A 6,354-nucleotide genomic window follows, 5' to 3' on the forward strand; every position below is an offset into this window, starting at 1 on the left:
AAGTCATGGATCCATAAGGAATTTACTACCCCTGTGTCATCCTGGGGAGAGTAAATGCTTGTTGATTTGGAATGTGCTTGATGCAAATCAAAACATCCTGTTTGCAACTAGGGCCCAAGTGCTGCCACTGATGGGGTGGGTGTCTGTGTGGCCCAATTTTTGGAAAAAAGGGAGACTCCGCTTGGAGTAACCCTTGCTTGCTGTGTTTTTAAAAGAAGCCAAGATGAACAGAGCTGGGATCAGGAAAGACTTTGCTACCTACCCCGGTGTCATCCTGGGGACGGTTAAGAATAGCGTATTTTTGAATGTGCTTGATGCAAATGTAGCTGTGAAGTGTACAACTGGGGCACAACTGCTGCCACTGAAGGGGTGGGTGTGTGTGGGGCCCAATTTTTGGAAAAAAGGGAGACTCCGCTTGGAGTAACCCTTGCTTGCTGTGTTTTTAAAAGAAGCCAAGATGAACAGAGCTGGGATCAGGAAAGACTTTGCTACCTACCCCGGTGTCATCCTGGGGACGGTTAATTATGGCGTATTTTTGAATGTGCTTGATGCAAATAAAAACATCCTGTTTGCAACTAGGGCCCAAGTGCTGCCACTGATGGGGTGGGTGTCTGTGTGGCCCAATTTTTGGAAAAAAGGGAGACTCCGCTTGGAGTAACCCTTGCTTGCTGTGTTTTTAAAAGAAGCCAAGATGAACAGAGCTGGGATCAGGAAAGACTTTGCTACCTACCCCGGTGTCATCCTGGGGACGGTTAAGAATAGCGTATTTTTGAATGTGCTTGATGCAAATGTAGCTGTGAAGTGTACAACTGGGGCACAACTGCTGCCACTGAAGGGGTGGGTGTGTGTGGGGCCCAATTTTTGGAAAAAAGGGAGACTCCGCTTGGAGTAACCCTTGCTTGCTGTGTTTTTAAAAGAAGCCAAGATGAACAGAGCTGGGATCAGGAAAGACTTTGCTACCTACCCCGGTGTCATCCTGGGGACGGTTAATTATGGCGTATTTTTGAATGTGCTTGATGCAAATCAAAACATCCTGTTTGCAACTAGGGCCCAAGTGCTGCCACTGATGGGGTGGGTGTCTGTGTGGCCCAATTTTTGGAAAAAAGGGAGACTCCACTTGGAGTAACCCTTGCTTGCTGTGTTTTTAAAAGAAGCCAAGATGAACAGAGCTGGGATCAGGAAAGACTTTGCTACCTACCCCGGTGTCATCCTGGGGACGGTTAAGAATAGCGTATTTTTGAATGTGCTTGATGCAAATGTAGCTGTGAAGTGTACAACTGGGGCACAACTGCTGCCACTGAAGGGGTGGGTGTGTGTGGGGCCCAATTTTTGGAAAAAAGGGAGACTCCGCTTGGAGTAACCCTTGCTTGCTGTGTTTTTAAAAGAAGCCAAGATGAACAGAGCTGGGATCAGGAAAGACTTTGCTACCTACCCCGGTGTCATCCTGGGGACGGTTAATTATGGCGTATTTTTGAATGTGCTTGATGCAAATCAAAACATCCTGTTTGCAACTAGGGCCCAAGTGCTGCCACTGATGGGGTGGGTGTCTGTGTGGCCCAATTTTTGGAAAAAAGGGAGACTCCGCTTGGAGTAACCCTTGCTTGCTGTGTTTTTAAAAGAAGCCAAGATGAACAGAGCTGGGATCAGGAAAGACTTTGCTACCTACCCCGGTGTCATCCTGGGGACGGTTAATTATGGCGTATTTTTGAATGTGCTTGATGCAAATCAAAACATCCTGTTTGCAACTAGGGCCCAAGTGCTTCCACTGATGGGGTGGGTGTCTGTGTGGCCCAATTTTTGGAAAAAAGGGAGACTCCGCTTGGAGTAACCCTTGCTTGCTGTGTTTTTAAAAGAAGCCAAGATGAACAGAGCTGGGATCAGGAAAGACTTTGCTACCTACCCCGGTGTCATCCTGGGGACGGTTAATTATGGCGAATTTTGGAATGTGCTTGATGGAAATCAAAACATCCTGTTTGCAACTAGGGCCCAAGTGCTGCCACTGATGGGGTGGGTGTCTGTGTGGCCCAATTTTTGGAAAAAAGGGAGACTCCGCTTGGAGTAACCCTTGCTTGCTGTGTTTTTAAAAGAAGCCAAGATGAACAGAGCTGGGATCAGGAAAGACTTTGCTACCTACCCCGGTGTCATCCTGGGGACGGTTAATTATGGCGTATTTTTGAATGTGCTTGATGCAAATCAAAACATCCTGTTTGCAACTAGGGCCCAAGTGCTGCCACTGATGGGGTGGGTGTCTGTGTGGCCCAATTTTTGGAAAAAAGGGAGACTCCGCTTGGAGTAACCCTTGCTTGCTGTGTTTTTAAAAGAAGCCAAGATGAACAGAGCTGGGATCAGGAAAGACTTTGCTACCTACCCCAGTGTCATCCTGGGGACGGTTAATTATGGCGTATTTTTGAATGTGCTTGATGCAAATCAAAACATCCTGTTTGCAACTAGGGCCCAAGTGCTGCCACTGATGGGGTGGGTGTCTGTGTGGCCCAATTTTTGGAAAAAAGGGAGACTCCGCTTGGAGTAACCCTTGCTTGCTGTGTTTTTAAAAGAAGCCAAGATGAACAAGTCATGGGTCAGCAAAGACTTTATCTACCTACCCCGGTGTCATCCTGGGGACGGATAAGAATGGCGTATTTTTGAATGTGCTTGATGCAAATCAAAACATCCTGTTTGCAACTAGGGCCCAAGTCCTGCCACTGATGGGGTGGGTGTCTGTGTGGCCCAATTTTTGGAAAAAAGGGAGACTCCGCTTGGAGTAACCCTTGCTTGCTGTGTTTTTAAAAGAAGCCAAGATGAACAGAGCTGGGATCAGGAAAGACTTTGCTACCTACCCCGGTGTCATCCTGGGGACGGTTAATTATGGCGTATTTTTGAATTTGCTTGATGCAAATCAAAACATCCTGTTTGCAACTAGGGCCCAAGTGCTGCCACTGATGGGGTGGGTGTCTGTGTGGCCCAATTTTTGGAAAAAAGGGAGACTCCGCTTGGAGTAACCCTTGCTTGCTGTGTTTTTAAAAGAAGCCAAGATGAACAGAGCTGGGATCAGGAAAGACTTTGCTACTTACCCCGGTGTCATCCTGGGGACGGTTAAGAATAGCGTATTTTTGAATGTGCTTGATGCAAATGTAGCTGTGAAGTGTACAACTGGGGCACAACTGCTGCCACTGAAGGGGTGGGTGTGTGTGGGGCCCAATTTTTGGAAAAAAGGGAGACTCCGCTTGGAGTCACCTTGCGGTGTTTTACATGATTTTAGAATGGCGTGCCATGCCTATATCTGTGTGTCCTCCTCTTTTTCCTTGTCCAGCTGTTTTGTTTTCGCATGAGTATATGTCCTTGTCACTTTCCCATGTGTTTGTGTTGTGTTGTGAGTTGTTTGTCACCTTTTGGACACCTTTGAGGGTGTTTTCTAGGTGTTTTACTGTGTTTGTGATTGCCTGCCATTGTTTCCTATTGGCTCGAGTTCGGTTCGTCGAACGTTCGACGAGCCGAACTCGAACGGGAGCTCCGTTCGGCGAACCGACCTCGAGCCGAACCGGGACCGGTTCGCTCATCTCTACTCCTGGACATAGCATTCGAATTACCAGGTCCCTGAAGGCTGAAATGCGTAGTGGCCGGAAATCATGAACAATTACAATGGGCGTATGTGCTGTAGATCCTGCGTCAGTTGTAGCTTGGAACTTTGTCTTTTCACGGATTTGCCCGTCTCTCATGGTGTTGGGCTATTTTCGGATCAAAATGGTGTGTCCCTCCTTGGCCCGTATCATGGGTTATTTCAGGGGCAAATTTAACTCTCTTAGCACTTTTCTCCTTAATTGTGGCCGTTGAATTGTGGGGTCAAGGTCTATCCAACCAGCATATTTGTTGTTTTTCAGACAATTTAGGGCTCGTGCATAGTAATAATAACACAGGTTTCCAAGGGTAAAAATTTTTGAAAGATGTGATTTTTTTCATACTTTTGATCATTGGACTCAGTAAAAATATTGAAAAAATATCATCACGCACAGTTTTTTCACAAACACTGATTCTATAGGTGTTAGGGCCAGGTGGACGGGCAGACCCAGGAGGTGGATCCACTGGGCCGAACACCTTAATGAAGGCAAGGGGTCCGGTAGCCGGAGCACTACGGGTAGCAGGACAGTCCGTGCAAAAGAGTGGAATGGAGAAGTCCCTGGGACCACGGAGTCACTGATGGTAGTCCGGGTGACGGAGCTCAGGTTCGGAGGCCGAGATGTCAGGCAGAGTCCGGAACCGATGGAGCGAGAGGACGGGTCACCACAGGGATCAGAGATGGTACGGACTGACGGGATGGCAGATAGTCAGCGTTCGGGGTTCGGGAATCGGCAGGACCGGATGGCGAGGCAGGAGCGGCTCTAGAAGAGAGATAGGTAAGTATATCACAGAGACACAAGGAGACCTGACTCCTAGCTTAGGAAACACGAAGAACAGGCCCCGCCCACTTGGACATTAAACCCCTTTATACCCTGTACCTGTGTGTTCAATTTCCTGTCAGTGGACGCTGGCCCTTTAAGAGAGGGTCAATGACCGCGCGCGCGCCCTAATGCGCATGCGCGAGGCCCGGGTGCCAGAAGCCAGGGCAGGGAGCGGTGTATAGGAAGCAGGGGAGCCGGCCTGGAGCAGGGCTGCCGACGGGCGCCGGGAGCGGGGACCGGGCCGCCTGGGGACCGCAGGTGGTGGAGGCTGGAGACCGTGGAGCGGGGGATGTCTGCCAGAGGAGCCGGGGAGCGAAGCAGGGGACCCGGAGAGCGTGACAATAGGTTTCCAAAAGGTTAGAATTCTGAAAAGATTCCCTCCATACTTTTCTGAAGATGGTGCTCTAGTGTATTCAAGCGATGTTCCTGTGCTGATGGAAAATGTAACATTAAGTACAATGTGAGCGAGTGGAGACACGTCATTGTTTCATCCAAAAAGTCTGAAAGCTGTGCTACTGCTCAATGGCAGTAAGTATTCTTCAGTGTGTGTAGGGCATGTGTCGCGGGCAGAGGGGCCACGCACGCTACGCTCGGGTTCGGGGACTTCTGCTGCTGCTGCTGCTCGGTGGCTCGAGCGGAGGGCCAGATCCGGGGACTCGAGCAGCGCTCCTCGCCCACGAGTGAAAAGGGGGTGGTTTGTTTGGGGAGATAGTTAGTGACGTCACCCACAGGTCGTGGTGATAATGGGCACCACCACTGCTGGTGACGGGGATCCCGGGAGCGATGGCAGGGAGCAGCTAGGATGTTGGTTCCCCCTCCGTGGGTAGGGGTTGGTGATCCCGGGGCCCGGTGGCGGTACGGGGAGGCTGGATGGCTGGGGTGTACATACCGAGGGAGCCCGTTTGCCCGCAGGCGCTGGCCCTTGGATCTCTAGCCTATGGCGGTGGCTTTTTATCCTCACGGTGTGGACGGTTGCCTTCTGTCGGGTCTTGGGTGTTAGGGAACCCCTGGGATTCCGGTCACTCTCGGATTTGACCATTGTCGGCGGCTCCTAGCCTGGTCAGGGTCCAATGGCCCTGCCTTTGTGCTTGGTACAGATCCGCTCACCGGTTCAGTTCCCCTCGGGTCACCGCCCGTCCCCGGTCCTACGGTTCAGCTGACTTGTACCACCTCCTGCAGACGGCCACCACCGTCTGCCGACCTTGCTGACAGTGCCTGGGCTCCTACCCAGACACTAACAGTTTCTGTCCTCTCACTTTCCACTACAAAACTAAACTAACTGCTTTTTCCCGCCTCCAGGCCTGTGAACTCCTCGGTGGGTGGGGCCAACCGCCTGGCTCCGCCCCACCTGGTGTGGACATCAGACCCTGGAGGAGGCAACAAGGATTTTGTGTGACTGATGTAGACTATCCAGGGGAGGGGGTGTGTGTGATTTTGTGTTTGTGACTACCTGGCTAGTCCAGGGCGTCACACATGCTATGCACTTGGAAGAAAGCTGTGAGAATTTAGACTTTATTCTCAAGAAACTTAACTACAAGGAGCATGGATGGTCAATATGTGGTGGTCTAAAAATGTTCTCATTGCTTCTTGGGCAGCAAGGAGGATATATTAAATACCCATGCTGTTCTGCCTCATGGCAGCCTGCTAATAGTCATTCATTGAAATTTCTGTTACAACCCCTAGAGGTCATTGTTATTCTTTTGAATTGCTGAGTTTCCCTTTAAGCTAAATGTATTCTGGGTAAGGAATGCCTCCCTGAGCTGAGAAGAAGCCTGCAGCCATTTTCTCTTTGGATTTGTCAGGAAAGGACATGCCGACTTACCTCTCTGTACATTCACCCCTGCCTAGTGTAATCCGGTGAGCAAAGCAAATTACATGTGTTAGTGATAGAATCCTAGATGGAAGAGTGTAGTAAATG

Source organism: Anomaloglossus baeobatrachus, unplaced genomic scaffold (genome assembly GCF_048569485.1).
Source record: "Anomaloglossus baeobatrachus isolate aAnoBae1 unplaced genomic scaffold, aAnoBae1.hap1 Scaffold_220, whole genome shotgun sequence".
In the NCBI taxonomy this organism is placed as follows: domain Eukaryota; kingdom Metazoa; phylum Chordata; class Amphibia; order Anura; family Aromobatidae; genus Anomaloglossus; species Anomaloglossus baeobatrachus.